A 26,668-nucleotide genomic window follows, 5' to 3' on the forward strand; every position below is an offset into this window, starting at 1 on the left:
TGGAGCTTTCATTTGGAAGAGTGATGCATGGAGGAAATGGGTGATTTTGGATGGAGATCTACATTACAGAATGGAAGAAATATTTATCTTATAGCATCAAATAATATTTGAGGAAATTTCATTAAGTGTTGAGAACAATTAATTTTATCCTGCCATTTGGGGGAGATAGTCATATATTTTTTCAAATGAAAAAAAAGAGAAGGGTGGATGTATTAGTTGTTCTGTGGTGTAACAAATTCCTATAAACTCAGTGGCTTAAAAAAATGTCAATATTCCTTCACAGTTCTGTAGGCCAGAGGTCTGGGCATAGTGTAATCGTGTTCTCTGTTCACGGTTCATGAGGCTGAAGTTGTGAAATGGATTGAATTCCTGCCTAGAGCTCAGGGTCCTCTTCCAAGCCCATGTGGTCATTGGCAGAATCCAGTTATTTGTGGTTGTAGAACCGAGGTCCCTGATATCTTCCTGGCACGTGGCTGGGAGTTGATCTCAGCTTTTTGAGGCAGCTCTCAATCCTTGCCACATGACTTCCTCCATCTTCAAAGCCACATTGGAGAACCTCTCTCACGTTAATTCTCTCTGACTTTAGGAAGAGTCGTATCCCTTTTAAGGATTTACCTGATTAGGTCACTTTAATTCGAAGAATTTGAAGCCAAAGGATTATTCACTCAATCACTGGGATGATAATCTATTATATTCACAGTCCTATCCACATTCAAAAAGAGAGAATTATATAAGGCATGCGTACCAGGGGATGGAAATAATGGAGGCCATCTGAGAATCTTGCCACCACAGCGCATCTCTGTTTTAGGAGGGAGATTGTGGCAAAGTATGAAGGATGGATTAGAAAGGAGTGAAGATATAGCCAATAGGTTTCTTCTTGTGTACCAACTCCAGTCACATGGTGGGGCTTCCTAGAGCATGGTGCTAAGGATTCACCAAGATCAAAATATCTTCATAATTGACCAAAGGAGAGAGAAGAGGCAGAAAATGCAGTGTGCATGGACCACCCTTGACTTTTGGGGCATATCCAAGTAGTCCTGGAAATAGATGATGTCAGCCTGGATCAGAGCAGGTACAACAGGAGTGGAGAAGATGCAGAAGATGTACACACCACGAGGCTGTGATAGACCTTGGACTAGGAAATCAGAGGGAGAAATGAGACGACTTTGCACTGGAGCAGGCTACACAAGCCATTTCCACAGGTTGCCTGAGTCAGCCCGAAGTATACAAGGATCTGGGATGAGAGGACATTTTTAGGAGCCTCATAGGTCGAAGCATCCCTTTTGGTAGAAATTAATTTGCATAGACTTAATACAAAAAGGTTTAATAAAAATAAGGGTCTGAGATGTTGCCTGTGCCCCATAGTAGCCTGTGTTTTCCACAGAGGCCATGGTCTCGTTCCTTGTGCCAGTCTGTTCCTTCTCTTGGATCACATAGCTCTTCGTGGGTGTTTCTCATCTTCATGCCCTTTCCTGTCCTCTTTTCTTGGTCAGGGAGTTTTCCCGATCAGTTCCTTCTCCTCCATTCAAGCAGTCTCGTGTGCTCACTTCTCAAAATAAAGCAATTCTTTTGCCAAGACAGAAGCGCAAAAACTTCCATTTTGTTCTCCATTTCACGTCTCACGTCTTTGCCCCATTCCCTATTGTTCTAACCACTGTGAACAGGTGTGCCATGCACGTGGAGATGTTGGAAAACAGTTGCACATCTAGGTCCAGAACTTAGGAGAGACATTAAGGGCAGTGCACCTTTTTTAAAAATGTAAGCCTTCGCTTTTGAGCAATATCAGCATCTAAAAGAAATCACTGACTTTACCGCATTAGTGAAGGGAAAGCGTAATGAAAAGTATCACAGTGTTAGCAAAGTGCTTTTATTGACATCATTAACATTCATAACCGTCTCCCACTTTGAGCTTCTGGGAGTCCAGTGAGATTAGATTGTAATAAAAAAATAAAAAACAGCAGTTACAGCAGCAATCATTAATTAAGCATCTACTCTGTGGCAAGTCATTTATACATGGGGCAATAATGGTGAAGTTTTTTTATGCAAATGGGCTCTGAAGCCAGAATGTTTGGGTCCAAGTCTCGGTTTTCAACTTACTAACTGTATCATGATGTTACTTAATCTTCTGGGTCTCAGTTTTCCTATCTATAAGATGAGGATAGCAGCACTTGTATCTAGACTTTTTCTACAGACAAATAAATTATGCTACTCAGAGCACTTAGAATAGTGTCTTGTACATGGCAAATAAATTATACTACTCAAAACAGAACGGTCTCTTGTATATGACAAATATAAATATTTAAAATTATTTTTATATATCATATATTTAATCTACACAATTACCCAGCATGGTAGGAAGATTTTCTACTTATCAGTGAGAAAACTGAGACTTAGAGTTGTTAAAAAACAAAAAACAAAAAAGAAACAAACAAAAAAACCACACAAAAAAACTTGTCAAATATCTCAGAGTGAGAAAGAATAAAGTTTCAGTTTGAATCCTATTGAGTGATTCTAGAGATCATATCCTTTCCACTCTGCCATGATCTTCTGGATTTGTTCTCTATGTTTGCATTCAGATAATTGGCATAAATATTTTTTTCTCGCAAGTCATTGTTCTGGACTAGATATAATTGACGCCCATCTAATGCATTGTCTAATACACAGGGACTCCATAAACAGATTGTTGTGTTATTTTCTATTTCATCATGAGCTATTTAGGACTAACTAAAATGGATGTAATTTGCTAAATTTTTACTAGATCCCCATAGCTTACCTCTCTACTGGAAAGTTCCTCTGTCTCTCTCCCTCCCTCCTTCTCTCTCACACACACATGCGCACACACACACACACACACACACACACATACACACACGCACAATTCTCTCTCTCTCTCTATTTCTGGAAAATCTGGTCAATGATAGGGAGAAGGATTTACACTTGATTATTTCCTTATTTTACATTTATATTTAATAATAGAGAAATTGCATATGGTAAAATAGTAGGTCACTAAATACATGAGAATCAGCAAATAATGGAAAAGGGGTTAAAATGTCTTTGGTTCTATTGGAAATAACTAAGAAATTATAGTATGAAAAATTCAGGTACACTAGATACAAATTGAGCTCCTTCAATAACATCGAAGGATATTTGTAGATATTTTTTATTTACTTTTTGTGGTGTGCACATCTATAAATTTTCCTATATGTATAGACTTGTGTAAATACCAGTATAATCAGGATACAGAACAATTCCATCATCCCCAAAACTCCCTCAAAGGTCATGTTTTAAATGAGTCTTTGGGAAAAAAGGAAATAAAAAGTTTAAACTCAGAAATACAGAAAAAAATGAGAAAATAATGTAAAAAAGATTAAAAACTTGAACAAAATCAGAAGACCTGACTTCTTCTTCTGACTCCGCTGCTGATCATATTTGTAACTTTGTAGACCTCCTTAACTTTTTTAAGCCCTAATTTCTTCATCTTTAAAATAAGAAGATGAGACTAAATGAGTCCTACAATTCTTATTTGGTTTCAAATTCTAGAATTATGATTACATCAAGTGAACCCAAACATTTCAGAAAGAATATTTAACTTTTAGTTGCTAAAAAAATATATTTCCTCCATTTTTGTCTTATGACATCTTCTGAGACATAGCCTTTAATCTCATGTTTCTATCCATTTCTTAATCTACCCATTGGAAAGAGTATTTACTACCTCATAAAGTATGTAAGGTCACATTTTCTTTAATTCTCTCTAGAATGTATGATTTCATATGATTTCATCATTGTAATGACATTTCACCATACTTCTACTTACATGTGATATTCTGATTGATAAATTCTAATACTTTTTGGTAGCCATCTTCAACAAAAGAAGATGAAACCTGAGGAATGACAAGTGACGGGAGAAATGCCAGCTTTCGAGCTATTCTCTTTATTGTATTTCTGCCCCGTGTTTTCTGTAGGATTGACGTGGGACTATTTTAACAGATGCTTTAATCAGGACCATTTTCCCCTTTCATCTGTGCTGTTTCCTCTGAACTCCAGGAGACTCTGTGCTTAGAACAGAGACACTCAGCACCTGGAATGTGCCAACTTTTTTTTTTATTGCTTCACATGCTAAACTGCATGAAATTTGTGGCAGAGCCTTCTCTAGTTCTGTCACTCAAAATCATTTCTCCTGATGGCCATTCAGTATCCCCTCTGGGTGTGATGATCTGGCTGGAAGGTGGCTCTCTGCTGTGGACTGGCCCTTGCTGCTGGACCAGTCTTACTGCAGGGATGAGAGAGTACATCCTGGGCAGTGAGCAGTGGTCGCTCTCTGCAGGCACCCTCCCCTCCACACAGCTGCCATCACTGAGAGGGCGTGACCCCATGGGAAGATGAGGCAGATAACTATGAACATGTGCAAGTTGGAGTGAATGGAAGTCTACTTGTTCATGTCTCCACAGCTAGGGAATGGGCGGGGTCTACCTTTTTTGGTGTCGATTTCTCAGTAGAAAAGTGGCTCTAGGCATAGAGCCTTCTGGTAAGCTAGAAACTCCTGGTACCCCTAGTATTGTAGAATGTGATTACGAGTAGAATGAAAGATTATGAGTAGAATGAATGATTATGAGTCTAAGGGCTCTCGGCTTGAGCATGCTTGGACCAATTGAAGGCCTCTTTTGACCATCACCACTGAGTTTAAGCATAAGTTTCTACTAACAAAAGAATGTTTCAATAGCATGGTGGGATGCAGTAGGAGACTGGCTATCATATACAACAAACTCTTGATATTTGTGGATTCAACTTCAGAGCATTCAGTCTCTTACAAGCAATCCTAAAGATCATGACATGATTTTTTTTTTTTAATGTAATATGAGGTATGGATTTGAGTAACATGTTTTGTGAGATTAATGTGTGGGACTAAGTCATTAACTGATGGGTGAATCTAGCCAACCGCATTCTCCATTTTTTTTTTTTTTTTTTTTTTACTCTATAGCTTTTTGTGTAGTGATTTAAACACTTTTTCTTTGTAATATGTGATGAATAGATATCCAGAGAATACGAGACATTGGACAGAAATTATATTTGAGAAATTAAGGGGTCTTTGCAAAGATGTATATTTTGTTAACTTCAGATTTCCCAAGGATCTGTAGCAAAATAATGATTTTACTGTGATATAATTAGTATGTAGATGATGGTAACCCATTAACCTCTATTAATTTAAAGTAGAAATGATCTTGGTAGTAGAATGTAATGGTCCTTTAGCCCAGTAATCTTGAAACTACTTTACTGTATGCCCTACCAGAGAAATAAACATATCATCTGTATGTTAATTAGCGTATTATAAAAATGCACTACTAACATCTATATCTATCAGTTAAGCTTAGGTTCAGCTTCATATTATAGAAAAATAGCTTAAATATTAGTGTCTAAAACTAGGTGAAATTTAATTTTTTTTCCATGTGAAACCTGGACTATTGACAAAGACTATTTGGTAAATCCATGGTATCATCAAATAGAAAGCTCGCTTCTTTCTGAACTTCTATCCTCACATGGGTTTTCTGCCTCTTGGTACAAAGGAGCTGCTGGATCTCTAGCCATTGCATTCACATTTTAAGCAGCAGCACTGTGATTGCATCATAGTGGCCAAAATGAAGCTGCAGAGAAGGCCAGGAAATGACAACTGTTATTCTAAGTGGCAACATAGTGAGCTAAAAGTTGAGGTTTTGTTACTAAGTAGGAAAGGAAGATTGGATACAGGGGTAGGCAAGTCGCAGTCTACATGCCGTATGTGCTGTATGTTAAGTGTTTGTAAAGCTTAATCTCTCTCTTAGTTTTTATATACACATACTTAGTTTTTATAAAAATATAAGTTTTAATATTTTCTTTCTCTATACAAACGGATCATCTTATGCACCTACCAAGGTATGGACACTTCACCTTGGAAGCAGAAGCATTAGGGGTACTGAGCCCACTTTCTAAGTCACTGACCATCCATGTGAGAAGCACAACCGGGGTACACCTTTCTCCTCCCACCACTCCTCCTCCTGAAGGTGGTTCGTTGGGCAGGACTGCGGACACCACAGTGGGTGTGCAAGCAGTGTGTGCAACCCTGTGCATACTACATGATGGGCTGTCAAGACCAGTCCTGCCAGAGGGACCCCTGGAGGAGAATCGAAGCATTTGTGAAGGCAGTTTATTTTTTTGCACACAATTGAAAATAGGAAAGATATGTATTTTATAAATACCCAGGCTGGATAAAGTGTTTAATACCTAGTCATCGTGTGTAATATGCTTGCTGTTACTTGCTTTTCCTTAAATCAAACAAAACAAAACACGATCTGAAACGTATAGATTCTTATTTACAAATACCAGCATATATTCTGTGATGGTCCAGGAAAACTTGTGAACTAGGGTTTCAGCATCAAGATCCTGATAAATTTAAGAATTGATGGTAGTGAATCATTTTTCTTTAATTATGTTTGTATTGGTGTGCCACTTTTCTATTCAAGCATGTATATTTTCTCATTTGATCACCCAAAATATCCTCAAGGTAGTTTGACTAGTATGAGATTAATGTAGAATCGGACAACTTCCAAGTTGCTGATCAGATGGTCTAAACTTTTAAGGTCTCAAGAAATAAAGCAATTTTCCTAATGCCACACAATGAGTTAAGAATATAGCTACAAACATATTATCTGTATGTTAATTAGCGTATTATAAAAATGCACTACTAACATCTAACGTTTTCCACTCCTGGGAAATATTCTTTCCAATTATTTGTTTTTATTTACCCAGAGATATCAACTGCAAATATGAGAAGCATTTACTTTTAAAACAAATGTTATTTTATCCTGAATATTTTTTACTTATCCTCTGTCACTCAGTAAATGCATAGTCTTAACAGTACTGATTGTATCAGAATGACTCTGTCTGTTAATGGTAGTCACTAGTTACATGTGACTGTTTAAAATAACTAAAATGAAAAATTCGGTTCCTCAGTTTCACTAGCCATACTTCAAATGCTCAGTAGCCAGATATGGCTAGTATCTACTGTATCTGATAGTGTAAATTATATAGCATTTCCATCATCATAGAAGGTTCTACTGGCCAGTGCTGTGTTAGAAGGCTATTATATTCTTATTGGGGAATTAGGTTACATTTTTGTTTCGGTTGGTGCAGTGCGGGTGGAGTGGCAGGAACAGTGAAAAAACAAACTAGCAATGTCAAAAGGGCTTAGAAAATAGTTGGCTCTTCAAGAAATATTTTTTCTATTCAAGAGAAAAATGAGCATTTGTGAAATGAGAATAATAAGTGCAACTAAGCAGATAAATGGTTTTAGAAAGTTATCAGCACAATGGATATGTACAGATAGTACCCTAAATAAGCTTTTTTTGGTGGAAACATTTTGGGTCATGATTTTTATCAAAGATAAGGCATTTGGGGGTAGTGTTCATTTCAGAGCCCTATCTGAAGTTTTAAACACTTTGAATGAATGTGAAGTACCCAGAGAAGAACAGGGGAGAAAGCTGAGTTCTGTCTTTTAGGATAAACGCCCACCTTTACCTATGCACACACAATCGTATACTCATAGGTCTTTGTTCTGATTGAGTTGAAATGTTTAAATTCATTTTTATGACTTGTACATGGCAATATTGTGCATTGGACACAACCTAGATGGTGAATTAAATTAAAATTAGCCTCTCACCAATTATTCAGCAGCCTCAGTGATCTCTGACCCTCCCACAAACAGCCTCACAGCCTAATGTTAATTACTACTGGAAAATCGTTGGGAGCTTTGAGGAGGGGATCTAAGTGGAGGAAAACAGTGAAGGCATGAAGTAGAAAGTAGATATGAATTCAAAGAAAGGAAATCTCAATACAGAGTGAGAAGATAAAAGACATTTTATGAAGCAAGATTTGAACTTCCTTTGAAGCATAAATGGGATTTTGAGAGTAACAAAGAAAGCTAGGCTCTTCTGAGTCAGTGATGATCCGTCATGAAGATGAGAATGTGCTTGCATTTTGGCAAGGGTGGAGGCTGGGAACAGACCACAAGAAGGCTTGACAAGAACAGAAAGCGTGTGTTTGAAGTTGGTGTTAACAGCATTGGCTAGAGAGGTGGCATACAGCAAGGAGAGAGAGGAGCTTAAAATCAAGGGTGTTGACTATGGATGCTGTTGCCAAAGGTGGCCTCTGTAGATTCGTGGTTTGGGAGGCGGGCAACCAAACTGTCTTTCGAGGCAGTGAGTCCTGGAGGATCAGACAGATGGTGAGCAACGGTGGAGACCAGAGAGTGTTGCTGTAACTTAGGAAGTCACTAATATTTACTGAGAACCTAGTGTCCTCCAGACACCGTTCTAGACACTGGGGATACAACTGGGACAAGCCGAAGCCTGATTTTGAGTGCAATGGGTGGAAGACTACTGGGTATTAAGAAAGGAAAAAGTAGTTAGAAGATCTAAGAGGCTTATTAATCCCTCACATTCCAGAATACTGGCATCAAAAAAAGAGATTTATTTTAGGCCATTTATATGAACACATTTGTTTGAAATTTCTGTTTTGTTTTGTTTTTTTTTCCAAACTCATTATAATGTTGAAGGTGTGATAGTTCCATGGAGGTGGAAGAGGGATAAGGTCCTTTTATTGGCTTCTGCCTTATGCAAAGAGGTCAGAGAAGGGAAGAAGTCCTAGTAATTCTGGCAGGGAACTTCAAAAGGAAGTATCTGCCTTTATTTTTAGGAAATGACAGGTGCAGTGGCCACTGCGGCTATATATGATAAGAAGGCAACAGACCCTCAATGACTGAGTCATTCATCCCAAACAAACAAACAAACAAACAAAACGACCTTCACCCCCTCCACCATCACCAAACACCTTAAATGCTTACCTTGTGCCCTGAGGACACAGCAGTAAATAGTCAGACATGAGAAGTGTTTGGTGGGGAGGGCCCAAGAGCACAGAATCGAGTTTGATGCTGGTGCCTCAGGCATGCTCTATGGTGTCCTTGTCTGTAGAGGCTGCTGCCATGTGCACTCTAGATCAGAAGAAAGGAACAGCCAGGCTGAAAAAGATTATCGAACAACTGAGGGCAATAGTGGAGGGAACTTTTCTTCCTTCCATCCCTAGCATGGTAAATGACTTGAACTTTCCTGATCCTGAAAGCCAATATGTTCTTAAATATATATACATATACATACACACACATATATGCACATATATACATACACACACATATATATCTTTTCTATAAGTCTGCACATCTTCTCTATAATTATTCTGTAGAACAAAGCTAATGTAGTGCAAAAATAAAAATGAAAGTAAATATGTACCTAGAGGCTTAATATATTATTAGTTTTAAACTTGTTTTATAGATAAACATCTGAAAAAACCAACTTCAGTGTTTTCTAGTTTTTATTTTGGATCAGATTGACAGACCCGAATCCAATGCCCATCCTCTAGAGACCAAGAGATTTGAATGCCAGCCCACCATGGGCATCAAGATGGGTGTCAGCGAGGACTGGAGCCCTTTAAAGAATGTGTGAAGCTACATCACACACATATAAATACATACATGATAAATGCTTTTGATTAACCAAGTAGAGCATGCTCAGAGTGTATAGAAATAAGTAAACTACCATTATAGCCCTTAGTATAGTTACTTTACATGTTTATATATGCTCAATTCTATATTAGTTCCATATTTAAATAAAATGCTTATCTTTCTATATATTTCCACGATACTCAACCAAAGAGAATGATGAAATGAGTCATTATACATCTATAAGGTAGAATTTCTATAGCATTAAAGTTTATGTTTTTTTCTTTTGTTTTTTATTTTTAATTTTTATTGAAGGGCATGGGAATATATTCATGCTAAAATGTTGAGTAAAAAAAATCAAGTTATACTATTATGGTTTCGTTATAACATTATATAGGTAAAAATGAAAAGAATATTAAAAATATAACACTAATCTTATAAGTATAATGTTTACAGTTTTATTTTATTTATATTTTAGATTTATTTGTTCATATTTTTATATTTTGCAATTCTACACTGGGTAGAACAATCTCTTATAATAAGAAAAAAGAATTTAAAAATAGTTCTAATTATCACTTTTTTTTTGTTTTAAAGATTTCGTCTCTGATTTTCACTTAAAAGATTTATGTAATTGTCACAGATAGTTGAAAATTGTCATTTTCAATACTTCTCATTTTATAATTTGATCTGAGTTCAGAGGAAACTGATTTCAGTATTCTTTTCTCTAATGAAACAGAAATATTGCCAGCAGCCTTCTTGTGGAATTTTTAGCACTTTCAAGGCCAGACAGAATGTTGCATGTGAAAAGATTGAAAAATTCCTTTAGGCAAACATTCTTAAGATCCAAAATATTTGAAAATATGTATTTGAACAGCTGTGTTTTAATTTGATATTTTAAAATCATTTAGCTCTTCTTGATGCAGGAAAGTTCTTAGTCTTTTTTTTTTTTTTTTTTTTTAAGAATAGTAGTTATTTCCAGAACAAATTTACTGCGAAGTGAGGAGCATTTGTTTATCAAACTGTAGATTCTTGTTTATAAAAGGGACCTCACTCCTGGTTTGGTGGTTCTTCAGTTGCTGTTGGTCTCATAGCTCTTGGTGTTTCAGAAAAAGGTACAGTAACCTTAGAGATAGGTACTAGATATTTTGCCAAGGTGAATACACATTGTTCATGAGTTACCTACCACTCATTCTTAAATGACACTTATCATGCTATTCATTACGTTTCCCCAAAGGAAAGATGCCTACAGATAAAGGGATTTTTATGGGAGCAAGTTTGCTTTTGAAACCTGCTGATAGTCACCTTCCAGAATTTAATGCTATCTCAGAGGGGATTATCTAGGGTGAATGAGAGTTCCCAGTGGTTCAAAGAGTCATTCAAGTGAAAAATTATTTAGCTCTCAGTCATCTAAATTTGCACATTTATTTCAGTTATTATTTCTTCTGAAAAGCTTATAAAATTTATTGTGTAATATTTAAGGATTGATATTAACCTCATCTAAGGCCTAACTCCAGTAAACGGTGGCACCGTTAACACAAAGTTCCCCACATGTGGAATCATGGCATCTTCAGGACATATGGAAAGGCCCTTTCAAGAAATCAGAACCCTCTTCATTTGGACATTAAGGTAGATACGAGTAAACAGGAAATCCCACAGATTCTGGTATAAGATAGTCCTTGAATTGGAGTCTTGATCCTCTCGCTTACTATTTGAGAAACACGAGCAAGGAATTTATTCTCCCCAATGTCACCTACATGCTGAGATTGTGAGGGTTGAATGACATGATGTAATTCCTTCAGCTTAATACTTGGCTCATCATAATAGAAGATTTTAATGAATGAATAGCCCAGGCAGGAGAAGGTGTTGCTTGTTTAAAGATAACTGAGATGACGTTAATTTTGGAGGCCAGAACAAAAAGTAGACAATAATGCCCTTTAATCTGCACAGTTGTGAAGCATCTAGGAGCACGAATGAGTGTGATCCCTGACTTGGTACAAGCTAAGCCCCTACTTTATTGGTTTCCTCTTTATACCAAAGAGCTGACAGGGCTAAGCTTACTGCTTTAGCTGGTAGCACAGAGGCCATTTGCTAAAGATTGTGGTAGTTTTAAAACCTGCACAGTCTTTGAAACTTGGTGAGTTGGATAACTCCTGAAATAGCTTTATTGTAGTTATTTAACTAAAAGTATCTACAAATTGTGGAGGGGAAAATTTTTTAAGTATTTGGTATAGTTGTCTTCTGTTGTATAACAAACCAACCCAAAATGTACTGGCTTAAAACAATATGTGACCCATTATTTCCCACAAATCCGTGGGCTGCCTAGCTGGGCTCAGCCATCCTGTGGGTGGGCCATCTAGGGCTGGCCTCTGCTGGGGTGTGTTACCCAGTTGCTGAAGCTTTCATCCTGAGCTTGTTCACATGAAAGTGGTTGCAGGGCACAATGCTAAGAGGGCAAAGGAGGAAGCCCTTGAGGCCTCGGCCCCAGATGTCACATAACATCACTTCCTCCACGTATTATTGGTCCAGGTAAGTCACCAGCCCACTCCAAACTCAAGGAGAGGGAAAAAGGCAAAACAAACTCTACCTCTTAATGGACCAAGTGGCAGAATCACATGGCCAACAAACATGGGCATAATCGTTGTGGCCATTTTTGGAAAAAAAAAAAAAAAGTCTACCTCAGCATTTCATGAGAACTAAGGTGGATTTACAACAAAGAAAGTGATGCTAGGTGATAAATGCGGGACAAAGAGCTCCCGCAGATGACTGTCTAATCACTTGTACCTTGCCAAGTTCATTGTTTTCCATTACTCGGATGACTATATGTCCAGGTTTGTTTAGGATAGTCTTGTCTGTCTGCTGGCCCAGACTAAAAATAAAAATAGCTCTCCCTTCCCCTCTCAAAATATTCAACTTCGGTTAATAAATTCTACCTTCACATTAAGTGTGGTTCATCTGTACATTTTATACCTTGAGATTCTGTCATAAAAATGATAAAATAAAGATGCCATGATAAAAATCACTTTGACTAACCTCTGAACTTTCTGCATCATGAGCACTTTGGAGGAGGGGTGTATCCGGAGAAAGGAAATTAGAAAAAGTTCATCATCTCAGGAACTTCTGCCACTGACATATTAGTTTATAGCAGTGGAAACTGTTAGCAGGAAAGAGCCTACTGAGTGAGACTCTTTGTCAGAACTGCCCAAGGATTAACTTCGTCTGAGAGTAAGACTCGGAAAGAAATAAGCAGAGAGAGGAGGTACCACCAAGAAGGAAAAACTCAATATTCATCTCCCTGTCACCAAAAAGGAGGTAATGTGCCAAATCTTACATATTCTAACTAGTAATTTCATGTCGACTAATTATTGCAGAAAGTATATCTAAATAAGCATTTCACTGAAAGGAAAACACACATAAAGCAAAATAATGACAATGACAACAAACACATGGAAAAGCCATTGTGGCTAAAAGTCAAAGAAATACAAATGAAACCATTGTGATGTAGTATTTTATGCTGTTAATGCTCTTCCTTTTTTTTTTTTTTTTTTTTGCTTGCCAGAATTATAATATCTAAATGTCTGATATAACATATATAATTAGTCAATGAGAGGCAAAAATGAAGTGCCCTCATTCTGGAGCCAGACTGTTTGGAAGAAATAAGTGTAGAATATGCTCTAGGAAGGAAAGAGGGGCGTGTCGTTATTATTTTAGGTATGAAGAACAGGACCAGAAGAAAGAGCTGAGGCAGCAGCCAGAATTGTGGGATGAAGAGAAGCTTTAAACAGATCAAGATATTAAAATTTTAATTTTACTTGGAATAGAATTATTTCATATCTAATGTAATTGTTAATATCTGAAAACAACCGGAAAAGATCGTGGAGCCTTTCTGAGGTATTATTCAGGGGAAGAAAGAGTTATCCAAAAGAATGGATTTGAAAGCTACTCTATGACACAAATAATGCTATTTCTTGAGTTCTCTGTACAAATCCAGCTAATTCGAAAAGTTTGTTACCCATTTACTGGATAAGTGAATGCATCCACACATAAACAGGTGTTTCAGTTGATTGAGCTGAGTGACATGCTGTGCTGTTTGTATTTCCCACCCATCTTATAATCACCACCAGCATTTGTTTGCATCCATGTGTTTGCTCAGGGATCTGTGTGGATTCCAGCGTCTGGAAACTGGAACACCTTTACAGAGGTTTTGTGTGAGGTGAGGGGTGGGAAGAGACAGATGGTTGGAAAGGATGACAAGGCATCTCTTCTCTAGTTCCTGAGACTGGGTGATACTGCGTGGAAGGGATGGGGAGGCTCCAAAAACCAACTCTCTTCAGGAGACTGAGATTCTAGACGGGTGAGTCTTTCTAGTTGGTGATGGCCCAGGCGTAACATGCACCACAGAGCTGGGAAGAGGACTGTGTTTCCTGGCTCAGCAAGGAATCAAGCATTGCTTCAGCTGGTCGAGGACTAGCAGCTTTACAAGCATCCGTAGACAGCTGACTTGGCATGGAACGAAGGCGTTCTCACACCGCTCCTGCTGCAGTGGTGGGGCTTAGGCTCCTTTCCGAAGCGGGATTTGGACAGCACAAGTTCTAAGTGAAGTAGGAGAGGAAAGGGAGAATGACTGCCATTGATTAAGTCCCTTTTTTCAACTTTCAAAATAATTGATAGAATCGTTGAGAAGGGCTGATTTCTTACTTAGTAGGTAGGGTCTTAGAATCCTTGTAATTTTAGCCTATAAATATGACCCCATTCAGAGTAAAAAGCTGGCTAGTCTAGCTAGAGATACACATATATTAATTTGATCCTTGGTTTAAGAAGTACGAGCATTATTTTTATATCCCTTTTTCAGATAAGAAAACGAGGCTTAGATAAGTTCAGATTAAGGGCACACAGCTAATAAACTAGTACAAGTGAGACTCATCTTAGTAATTTATTTTCTGTATCATCTATGCATCACCCAGTATAAATGGTAATTCATTTCTGATTACGATAAATTGTACATCCACTGAACATCAGTAGCGAAATGTGCAGTAAACAGCTGCTAAGCTCTTAGTGTGTTATGACATGATCATGCAGACTCGATCATTCATTTTGGTTTTATAGGGAAGTTATGGGAGAAGTTGATTTCTTCCTGATTTTTACTTAGCAATCGCAGCTCGACAAGTGTAAAGGATGCCAAGTAGGGAAGCTGTGTCATGCCCCCCACAAGCGAACTGTCCCATGACGAGTTTTATCTCACACTCACCATACTCGCTATCAAAAAGACTTTTTACAAAAGAACGGCTTTTCTCTATGGCAGACCATACAAATTCTTTACACATTGATTATGCTGCTATTAATAACTAGCTCTATCCCCTTTATGAGACATTGGTTTCTTTTTTGGACCATGTCTAGATCCAGGTGATTTAAATTTCAATTTGCATCTTTTCTGCCCAGCTTCTCCCACACACATAAGCAAAGTAGTATTTGAGCATACTACTTAAAGTTTCACAGACCTCTGGCTACGTGGGTTTCTCTCCACCCACTTGGACAGACTTAGGTAAAGCAAATGAAAGTTCACGTGCTCCTTTCTCTTCTCATATATTTTTGTGGTTTCACTTGGCAGCTTTAATAAATGTAAAGTTCAAGTTGTAGGTCCAGTCTTGGGCCTTTCACAACTAATTTACAACTTTGCAACGTTTGTTTTGCTCAACCTATAGCCATCCAGGAATAGATTTATCTTCTCAGCCATGAGATGATCATGTTTTCAGCAGATGAGGGAAATGCGTGGAGAAGGCGCTCAGGACTAGTAGGACCTCTACAGTGAGAACAAATTGGCCGCGGCAGGTTAACCTGCCTGGGAGGAAAAGCGGCATGCACAGCACGCACGTGCCACATCCCCGGGGAATACAGTGGTCGCGGGCTCCCACAACGCACAGCCCCAGCTTATCTTTTTCTGTTTTTAAAGTAGGCTTTTTCCTTGGCGTGAGTAATATTCTTTCATTTTGACACAATTGAGAAAGGCGGTGAGCCTCTCTCATGCCAGCCATTACTGGTAGTGATTTCTAAGTAGCATTCACTGCACTGCTCATCCTCAGGCTGTCTAGATCCAGGATCAGCTGGTGCAGGAGTTAGTTATTGCAGGACTCTGGGAGAATCTCATACAAGGAACAATGTGCCTACACTGAAGCCCAATATAGAATAATTGCAATGATACGTTTTCCCATCAGGTTATCTGAAGGAAGATGAATTGTTAGAAATAATTGTTATGGAAAGAACAGAACTTCTATTTTTGTCGTAACCCAAAGTTAGTGGAGAATCGTTGTTTGCAGAGCTTGATGATTGGAAAGATAGCATATTGATCAATAATGTGTTAATCTGACAGGAAGTTGGGTGGTCTGTTTGCTTGCTCTTGATTTCCAATAGGACTTGGGAAGCTGGATATTGAGAGATAAGTGCTATGTAGAAACACTTGAGTGCTTTTCTTTCGCATTACAAAACTTAGAGAAAAAGCCCCTAAAGCTCTTTGAGGAGTATAAAGTTTTGTCCACTTAGGTTTCATATTATTTTTTTAAAGAGTAAACGAAAGTGTATTTTTCTAAACCTGACAGATTTTTCTCAGCTCTCTTTTCTTTGGTCCTGTTCTTCATACCCCAAATCATAACGATGTCTGTGTGTTCACACATTCCCCCCCACCTCCACCAATATTCTCTTGGCTAATTTCTGTCCATTCATCAAAACTAGCTCAGGTAGTTCTTTTTCTGGGATGTCTTCCTTGACTATTCTTTTGTCTAAGGCTGGATTAGGTATCCTGTTCCATTCCCTTAATCACCAACGGATGGCGAACCCTTGCCACACCACTTAGTCTGCTGTGTTGTGGTTTCTCTTTTCTTTCCTCTTTCTGTTCCCACACCAGCATCCTTCTCTCTATTCCGAACAGCAGAGTTCTAGTAAAAGGGGAGCTAATGGCTACTCACTCTCCTGCACACATATACGTGTGTAAGTGTAGTATATACTGTGCACAAATGTTTGCATAAATATATACAAATGCTTACGTTTATTATAAATCTTAACAGATATAAAGGTGGCAGGCAATTTACAAATAATAAAATATGCAATGCTCTATTAAATTCCATGCAGTCACCGATTCTCAAATTAAGCATGTTGTGTTTGAATTGTTCTTTGTATTTAAAAATACTAGATTCAGATTTGATATTTCTATTGTAGCAGGTGTGGAGCGGGGAGGTAATATTGTGCAGTGGAAACTCTTGAGTGTGATCCTACACTACATAAGTGCTCTTTTCGGCTTAAAAGATTTCAGCGGAGACACCAGAGTCAGAGAGGAAGGTGGAGGTGTTAGAGATTAGATAAATGGGCCCTAAAAGTAACTTTCTTTTCCTTGGTGACATGATTTATGCATTCCTTTCAAAGCTTTGGTATTTCTGCTTTAAGTTATCTGTAATTATTATCCTCATCACCAATAGATTTTTCTCACATCTTTTGATATATTATTTTCATTTAGTATTTCTTGTGCAAATAAGGAAGTTAAAGGCATGTCAGGTGGAACAATTGGTCACAATGTAGAAGCCATACCCAAGATCTTACCAGACAGATTGTACAATGTCAGGGTAAAAGAAAATTTTTATTAGAAATCTCTTTATTTCAAATGTAAGGGCAGCTTCTCTTTGGACTTAGCAGATGGCATTTCCAAAGACTAAACACTTTTATTTCTGCCCTTTACTATTCTTGATAATTTTTCCACGAGACAGTAGTTCTAGTAAGTCAGAGATCTTTGCTTACTTTGTTTACCGCTACATCCTGGCACCAACTAAATGCCTGGCGCATATTAGAAGCTCAATAAATATTTGTCCCCAGTTGGATATTGAGTGGAACTGTAGCTGTGTTACATGTGGACCACGAAGAAATCATAACTGATATCCAGGCTAGTTGAAAAGCATTGGAGTCCCCCCTACAACTTAGTGGATTTATAACAGCTGTGAAAGGGCACAGGCAGGAATTCAGTTTCTTAAATGTAGCCTGGGGCATACGCAATGTATAATTTTGCGTATATCACCTTGAATTATTGGAGCAACTAGGTAGATGATATGCATAATAGTGACCAAAGAATCAAGGATGTAATAGTAGAGCGTAAGTATCATAAGCTTCATTTTTGTGAGCTGACATCCAATATGTTATGTTTGTACTAGTTCCGTTTTCATGCCAGCTTTTCCAGGAAGGTCTAAGTTGAAATAGGCATGAGTTTAAGGCAAATGATAGTGCTAATAATAGCAATATATATTGAGTGTTTCCAATATGCTAGGTCTGTCCTAAGCACTTTATACTCATTATTTCACTTAAAACTGACAGAGGCTCTGTGAATTAGCTAGTCTGATCATTCTACCTTATTCAAGAGAAAACAGGGACTTAGAGGTGTTTATATTATTATTATTATGTTTATGTTATTATGTTTTACTGTAGGGCATTTAAATTCAGAAAGTAGCAGCAATAGAAATATATTAGAAAGGCAGCGAGGTACGGTGGAGAAAGTAGATGGTTGGTAGAAAACCTTGATTTGGTTAATTTATCTCGATTACCTCACAACCACCTCTGGGCCTCAGTTATCTCATCTGAGATAACCTACATTACAGTAGGTCTTCAAAAGCCTCTGCAAGTCTCCGGCCATGCCGCCTTGAACAAGCCCGATCCCATCTGATCTCGGAAGCTAAGCAGGGTTGGGCCTGGTTAGTACTTGGTTGGGAGACCACCCAAAAAGACCAGGTGCTGTAGGTGTTAAAAAAAAAAAAAATGGATTGTAAGCTGACAAGGTCCTTGCAATCTGCCTAAAAAAAAAAAAAAAAAAAAAAAGCCTCTGCAGTTTTTTAAAAAAGTTGCTGTAATTCTCGTTTTGATTTTCTCCTTGAGTAAACCCACCTATTGTTTCTGTCTAATGGAAACTCTTCTTGTTTTCTCTTTTTCTTTCCATATCTTTCCCTTTTGTTTGGCTTCTCATCATGATTCTGCTGTTCTGTGAGTCAAATGGGATTTGAGGCTGAACTGAGAGCCAAAATAACAAAGCTTAACACTTCCTAAGGGAAGCCATATTTCACAGTAAATTTCTCTTCTTTTGACCCTTATCAGAGTTGAAAGTTATTTCAGCCAAATTAAGGATTAACAAGATTTTTGTTGGATAGCTTCGGGCTCTCATTGCTAGCCAGATGTCATTTAGGGAAATTGTGTTCTGCTTTTCACTAAATCTGCATCTTCCCTTTTTCATTCATTTCATTCATTTTATCCATTCATTCATCCCGCTACATAACATGTAACAAATTCTGCCATTCTGGAGCCAGTGCCATAGTGGGTCACAATGAGTGTCGCTTTCCTTATGTCCAGGGAGCTATGCAGCAGAAGGTATGAGATGGCCGTATAAATTGACAATCAAAAAATTTAACAGTGTGTTGTAGTAAGTGCTACATAAAAAGCATGTGCTAGGTATTATGAGGATATGAGGAAGCTTGCTAAATCCCAACTAAAAGTGTCGAGGAAGCCTTATTGAGGAGAGGAGATGTAAGTCGTATTCTGACGATTTTGAAAAGTAGGGTGTTGATAAATTGGTGATTTTCTATCCCTAGTGACAGCACAAGAAAAGGTGACATAAGAACATAGTATCTCAGGGAATACTCTCATCCTCTATTTTTTAAGTAACTTTCTCCAGCCAGGGTAAAGCCGAGTTGCCATAGAGACAGCATTTAAGGCCAGGAGAGCCTGCTCATAATGTCCACAGAGAGAGAGAGAGAGAGAGAGAGAGAGAGAGAAAATAACTGCCTAGGATTCTGAAGGAGGAGGGACCATGCGAGGCTGTGGCAATGTGGGAAAGCCTGGAGGAAGGGCGGGATTTGAACTGGACCTTAAGCGGATGAAAGGCTGGCAGAGATTCCTGTTCAAAAAACTCAGGGAATAAGAAGGCTGAAGAATATTCCAGGTTGGGAAAAACTGACTATAAGGGAGAGAACCAGCTCTCCAGATGGGGCTGGGTGACAGTGTGAAGACTAGCTTTGCTAGAGAAGAAAGGTTAGCTGTCAACATCTGGCTATAATGTTGGAAATGGATGAACTCAGATTTTGTAATGTTGTAAATGTCATATGAAGGCATATGGCACTGATGAAAGCCCCGGTCCAAGAGATAAATGGTTTAGGTTAGAATTTTGGCTATGACACTTTTTAGTTGTGTGATCTCAGTCATGTTTCCTAATTTCTCTGAAATTTACTCACCCATAAGATGTGGATCATACTGTTTTCCTATAAGTTTAAACTAATCAACAAAAACTTATGTATGTATACTGTAAATTGTAATATTCTAGACAAATAAATAGGTACATGTGTAGCCAAGAACTCATAAGTAGAGAGACATGAGAAAATTGGAGAATGTAAATAGTGGAATTCAAGATGGATTTGATGAGGAAGAGAGTAAAGTTAAAAAAAAAAAAAAAAGACGAGAAGCAGTGGTAGTGAGCCAATATGAGGGCCCGTATTCAGAAATCACTTGTGTCAATTCTCAGGCTGAATGTGGTCAACATGCGATTCGGCACAAGGACTCTACCTGTAATGGTACACTACATCCCCCAACACACATGCACATCCTCTTCACCAAATTAATGTGGCCTAAACCAAAGGAGGTTTTTAAAAATGGAATTGGAGAGTAAGAAGGTGACAGATAAGGTGACAGATATTCTTTTCGGCACAGTAAGGTTTAGAGAAAGGCTGATGGAGATAATCCCTCTCTAGCCAGGTGTATGATTGGTTTTTAGAATTGTCATCCTCAGGCCTGAATACCATGACTGGTCTCAGGAATGATATTCTCCAGGGCTCCTCTGCTTTCTTGAGGAACCAAGAATTGCTTCCCGCCCATGCCAGAGGCAGGCTATAAATGGATGTGAGGCCTTGGGCATGTGAGAGAGGGTAGGGTTTGTTGAAAGAACAGAGGAACTGAGTGGCACAAGATTCAGGCAAGAAGATACAAGAGGAATGCTTCTGCTGATAAAGAGGGTGGCCCTATGGCGTATCCTGAGAGCTCAGCGCATGCCGAAGGCTGCTCACAAGGACACACCAGACAGACTGAAGGAGCCATTTTTGAATTCTCATTCTCTTGAAGCTCTCTATGCGTTGGCTCTTAACCACTTTACCCTGACACAAGAATTAATTATTCTTCGGGTTTCGACACATGTGCTTGGCTGGCCATATCACAGAGCCATCTCCCGGGACTTGTCACTAGCACATAAACACGTAGTTCTCTACTGTGGACAGCAAGCGGATATAGAGAGCAGCGAAGGGGCAAGTGATCCAGCAAATGGTTCGACCGCCTCTGTGAGTTTATTTACCATCACTTCTGTGATAGGGAGCTTGTTGCCAGAGTCCGTATTTCTATTTCCTGTCTTCTGTTTGGGTAAGGATTGCAATAGGTGGAGACAGTTGTGGGAGGAGGGGGGCCACGTCTCGTGTCACCCACTCAAACCAGTCTGCCCTCCCTGCCGCTGCGATTCTTCCACATGCAGCTGACTCTTGGATGACAGGAGTTTGAATGGTGAGGATCCACTTAAATGTGAATTTTTTTTCAATAAGTATTATAAATGTATTTCCTCTTTCTTATCATTTTCTTAATGACATTTTTTTTTCTCTAGCTTCCTTTATTGTAAGAATACAGTACATAGTACATAGAACATACACGATATGGGTTAATTGACTGTTTATGTTATCGGTAAGGCTTCTGGTTAATAGTAAGTTTGAGAGGAGTTAAAAGTTATATATGAATTTTCAACTGTGCAGGGGTTCAGTGCCTTTAACTCCTGCATTGTTCAAGAGTCGACTGTACATATAAGTGTATATATAAATATATTACATATAATATAATATGAATATGTAACATGTATCACATTTTATATATATTAGATGACATATAATGCATTATATATTACATAATAGAATGCATAATATATAATACACTATGATAATATATATAATACTATGGAGTATGTTATATAATATGTAATAAGTACATAATATATAATTATATAAATTATATAATATATAAATGTCTATATATGTATACATATATACATTTGCATTTATTGGGTACCCGTTTAATGCTGGCCAGCCTTTCACTGAATATTTACTAAGTGCCAACCGTGAGACTCACATGTAAGCATCATTCTCTCACATTTTACAATAGAGAAAAGAGAGGTACAAGTACAGGGAGAATCTAGTCTTAGGTCAGAGAGTTAATAAGAGGAGGGGTTGGAACATTCTCACTCGGGTAAAAATTTTCCGACTTAAAAAAAATCTCAAATCACTAAATTCTCGCTTATTTCTCTGTATCCATTCTGATCCTACAAGCAAAAGAGCAGATAGTCCTTCTCTGTAAATAATAATCACATGCAAATTTCTCATTGACTCGTGCTTTTGCTAGAATATAGCGCTGTAGTTGTAAGAAGCAACATCGTATTTTGATGTCCCTCCAACTCCCCACCAACTCCTCAGCGTAACTAAGAGCTGAGTGCCCCGTTGCTACAGCCTCAGTGCAACTTCTCACTTATTACTGCAGAAACCTCAGGAGCAGAGATGCCTCCGAGCTGTGAACTGGGAGCATCTTGCTCTCAGGCCTTCCCTGGGGACACGTATGTGCCAAGGCCCAGCACCACCCTGGAGACAGGCAGCATCATTCCCTTACAACTCCAGCTGTTGAGCAGAATTTCATAGTTTCATGTGCCAGGGACATAAAAAACTTTAGATCTAATTGAATTTAACAACAAGGCAGTATGGCAGGCAACCTTCAAAGACAGAAGGGGCTTTGGAAAGGGAAGATAAAATTAGTGAGACATACTGCCGACAAGAAAACTAAATCTTTAGTATTGACTGACTGTGAAATAGTAATACATAACTGAAGAATGTGGAAAATGGCTAAACATTTTCAAAGTTATTTTAACAGCCTGGTATAAACCAGAAAAGCAATTCATTCATTTGTTCATTCAGTCACTAATTTATTCAATTAGTTAATATTTACTGTATGCTTTCGATATATTAAGCAGTATTAAGCACTGTTAATCAACATAGCCTTTAAAAATACTACTTGGCTAAAATGTAGGTCTCTGTTTTCTTTAGCCAGCGGGTGTTCTCTTTGCTTATAGAATAATTTAATTTGAATGAACTCTTTGCCTTTTTTTTTTTTTTTTTGCCAAAACCCTCAAAGTATAATTTATTTAATTCCATGGCGGTTAATAAAACTTACTTTTCCACTTGTCAGACTGATGTTTTCAGTCTCTAGAAAGGTGCGAAATAGTATTTCTTTAAATCTTTTTTTTTTGCAAGGAGATAATTATGCTACTTATATGAGGATTTATAAAGCCTGAGCATGTGATAAGAATGGAGTGTTGTTATTAAATAAAACTCACAACAAAGATTCTTATGCATTTTATGATTATCTATGACCATTATTGGCTTACTTTAAATATAAAGGTTAATCAGTATATGTGAATAATGGTTAGCTCTCTTGTTTTACATAACCGAATCAAACATTGCTCAGGTTAACCAAGTTGGTGGGGCGAGAAGTCAAGATGTGGGGTGAAAATGAAAAATCAGAGGGCGGAAGAAAAGGAAAAAAAAATGAGACAGATGGGAGCCGGGTGCATTTGAAGCTTTCCTGAATGCATGATAGGTTTCCAACCGGGGGTGCCCAGGCCCCTTCCATCTTTCCCCTTCCACTTCCTGCCCCACTTGGCACTCTTCCATTTCCGGGAGACAGTAAAGGGCTGAGTGAGGACTCCTGAAAATCTCCAGGTAAGTGGAGCAGGACGAGTGAGCAGAAATATTTTAATGGGAGCCAGGTAGAAAAACAGCAGGTAATTCATTATAAGGTACAATTTTACAATAAGACAGAAGACCTGAGGAGGACCTTGGCGTTGCTGTAGGTTGGAAGAGGGTATGTCTTTCTTCAGGAGTGGAGCGTGTGTGATGAGATGTAGAAAAACGAGGCCTGAAACAGAAGGAGAAAGAAATACAATTCATAGATGATCAGGTTGCGTGTGGTGCAGGTGGTGAAATCTGTGTGTCGCAGTTCGCCTGAGATCTGTAAAAGCTTTTATTTGTATGCGGAAATGTTGGAATGACATACTGTTTAACAATTACTAATATGTTTCTTTTTCTTCTTTAAAATAGAGTTTCAAATGGCTTAATCATAGATCCTCTTCTGGGTGTGAGGTTTCCTACCAAGCTCAGAATCAGTGGAGATCTAGCCTTCATGAAGCTTATGGTCAAGTGTAGGGTACTGAGTCTTGCCCCTACTCAAATGAGCTCAAACTCATTTTTACCAAACTTTCAATTTGTATTTTATCCCTCCCCCCAAATTATGACACTTTAATAAATGTTAGTGCTATCATTTTGTAACAAAAAAAATTGCAGCAAAATATTACTTAATTTTCATCATGTGTTGAAAATTTTCAGTGGATAAAGAAGCAAGTGTAATGAGGGCTTTGACTTAATTTTCAAATGATTATACAGGAATTAAAAAAAAAAGAATGAGAGGCACGGGGCTCCGGGACATGGTTGTCTAACAAGGAAACACGTTAATGTTATTGAAAATCAGTTCATTATCTGGTATGTAACAAAACACATAAAGAAACAGTTTTGATTTCTTTCTGTTCTTTAACAGACATTGAAAAACAATGTGACTTCTTTAGTACATATCATAGTTCTCTATGGAAGATACAAACTAATTTTTTCTGAGTTTTATTTATCCTCTACTTTTTCTTACTCTTTCATTTTGGTAGCAATAAATCATTGTGGAGGGGAAAGGAAGAAAAATAATGTTGATTTTATTTTCCTACCGATGTATTTTATATATATAGAAATTTTATGTATGATAGGTAACGTTTGGTATATATATGTATTATATATATAAACACATATATTATTTTTAGTGGATCGAATCACTGTATTCATTGGTGGTTAGACGAAAGCATCTTTCATCTTTTATGTCGACCTATGTGTTATAGGAAAGCTTTTCAGGAAAGAAAGCACATATTCCATAAACTAGAACATGAATTTGGATGTTAGTGCCAACTGGAGAATTAAACCTAGAATATAATTCTCATTTTCAAAAATATTTAACTATATTTTAGATAAATTTTTATAACTGTATAGCAGAGAAAGGAAGCATTCAGCAGCAGTGTAGTGGTAAGAGTGAGAATTCAGTTACAGACTACTTGAGTTTTAATCCTGGCTTCTTTGCTCAGTTTCTCCTTTCTGGAAGATGAGCACGAGAAGGATGCTCGCCTTCTAAGGTCAGATGTTATACAGATTGAGTGATTTAATACTGATAAAGCACTTAGAACAGATTAGCACACAACACAATGTGATTTTTAATGAACAAAAATAATAAATCACTCCTTGATGAGTTGGGAATATAGTAAAGTATACAGAGGAATATGTATTATAGCAATAAAAATTCAGGCTTATTTATAGTGCTAGGTATTTTTTTTCATGTTCATATGCTGTTAATTTTTGTGTATCTTTCCCTAATAATATGATTTTTTCATAGTTCTTAGATGCTGATTTTGTCCCAGAAACTTCTCTTTCTATTTTTTTTTTTTCGAATTTGCTACGTATTATAAAACCTGAATAGGGCAGATGGTTTACAATGCCACATAAGAAGGACTTTTTTCCAAGATGCCCTTCTGTGATGGGAATAAATGGTCACGGCATTGCTATGAAATTGATATTGTCCATTTTGAAAGGCTATAGAATTGAAGAAACACTGGCCAGAATTATTCTTCACCTTTCCAAATGTAAGGTCAAAATTGAGATAAATAAAGGAAGGCTTTGTAGTTTTCTTTTTCCTTCTTGCCATCCGGTCATCATTTAGAATTTATAAGGCAGAGGAACAGCATCTGTATGTGTATGCAATCCCTCGCAATGCAAAAAATAAACATCCTTTCTTATTCATGCCCAAATACAGACTAAAAATGTGGGTGGTATATTTAAATAATTCATTAATTTGCTGTCTCATTCACTTAACATTTTTAAGGTAAATATCACAACAGTTTAGTTTATTTTTAAGTTCTAGTCTCAGCAAAAACGGTTACATTTGAAAAGGTCAAGACTACTGACCTATAAGTATTAATAATCCTTTTGCAATTACCAAAGTAATTTGTTCCATAGGCCTATGAAATGTTTCTCGGAGTTACTGGATTATCACCTACTGAGAAGTTCAAAAATATCCGTTTGATATTTTTTTCTAACCGAGAAGCAATTCTACCTCAATCCTGAGCAGTGCTGAATTGGATATTGTAGTACGTGCTATCAAATATTACCATCTTCAGTAGCTGTGAAGTGTATCCTGTGATGATCTAACAAGATTATTAATGCATTCCTTCTATTCTTAACATACCAATGATGGGAAAGCAACCATTGTTTTTTGAATTGTCACTTTTGAGTATTTTGGAAAAATACATTAAGTGCCCAGTTTTCATTAACTTCTTTGGAGTACTTAGAAATTTCCATGATCTTAAGGCAAGAGAGAAAGGAAATGATGAGGATGAGAAAGAAAATCATGTCCAAGTCCTTTCTTTAATTCTTCATCTCGTTATCATGTCAACATTTTTGAATCCCGTTTTTATGTGAGGAGGAGACAAGGAAGAATTCCCATAAACAAGCCGATTTCTGAATGGTTGAAGCATTCAGGTCCTGTCATGGACTTGGGTCCCTGGTGAGTCACCAGAAGTGGGAAGATTCAGATCCAGTAAGGTCTGGGGCTGGGGCTCAACTTGAAAATGAAAAAAAAAGAACCTGAGAAAAACAACTTCCTTGGTAAGATCAGATGGCTCTTTCTCCCTAAGATTTATAATTCTATCCAACAGCATATAGAAAGAGAAAAGGAAAGGAGAAACTAATAATTAAAACCAAACTAAAATCAGAGACAGTGAATGCAGAGGAGAGAGACTGGGCCCTGAGCTTAGAGTTTCCCCCATTTTATCTCTGGAACTTTAATCTTTTCATCAAAGCTTTGCTCTGCTCCTAAGCATTCATCTGTTACTAACAAATTTCATGGAGCGTCTGCTTTGAAACCATGGTTGTTTGAGGCAAACAGTATCTTAAGTAAATTTACGTTTTAATTGCAAGA

At 37.7% G+C, this 26,668-nt stretch overlaps 1 protein-coding gene and 1 pseudogene across 4 annotated transcripts in view; both read left to right on the forward strand.

Moving 5' to 3' along the window:
- INPP4B (inositol polyphosphate-4-phosphatase type II B) overlaps positions 1-26,668 on the forward strand; it is a 610,870-nt gene that overhangs the window by 162,590 nt on the left and 421,612 nt on the right. The gene's annotated exons all lie outside the window — the stretch shown is intronic.
- Positions 18,174-18,292, forward strand: LOC111728815 (annotated as a pseudogene).

Source organism: Pteropus vampyrus, unplaced genomic scaffold, assembly GCF_000151845.1.
Source record: "Pteropus vampyrus isolate Shadow unplaced genomic scaffold, Pvam_2.0 Scaffold229, whole genome shotgun sequence".
Taxonomy (NCBI): Eukaryota; Metazoa; Chordata; class Mammalia; order Chiroptera; family Pteropodidae; genus Pteropus; species Pteropus vampyrus.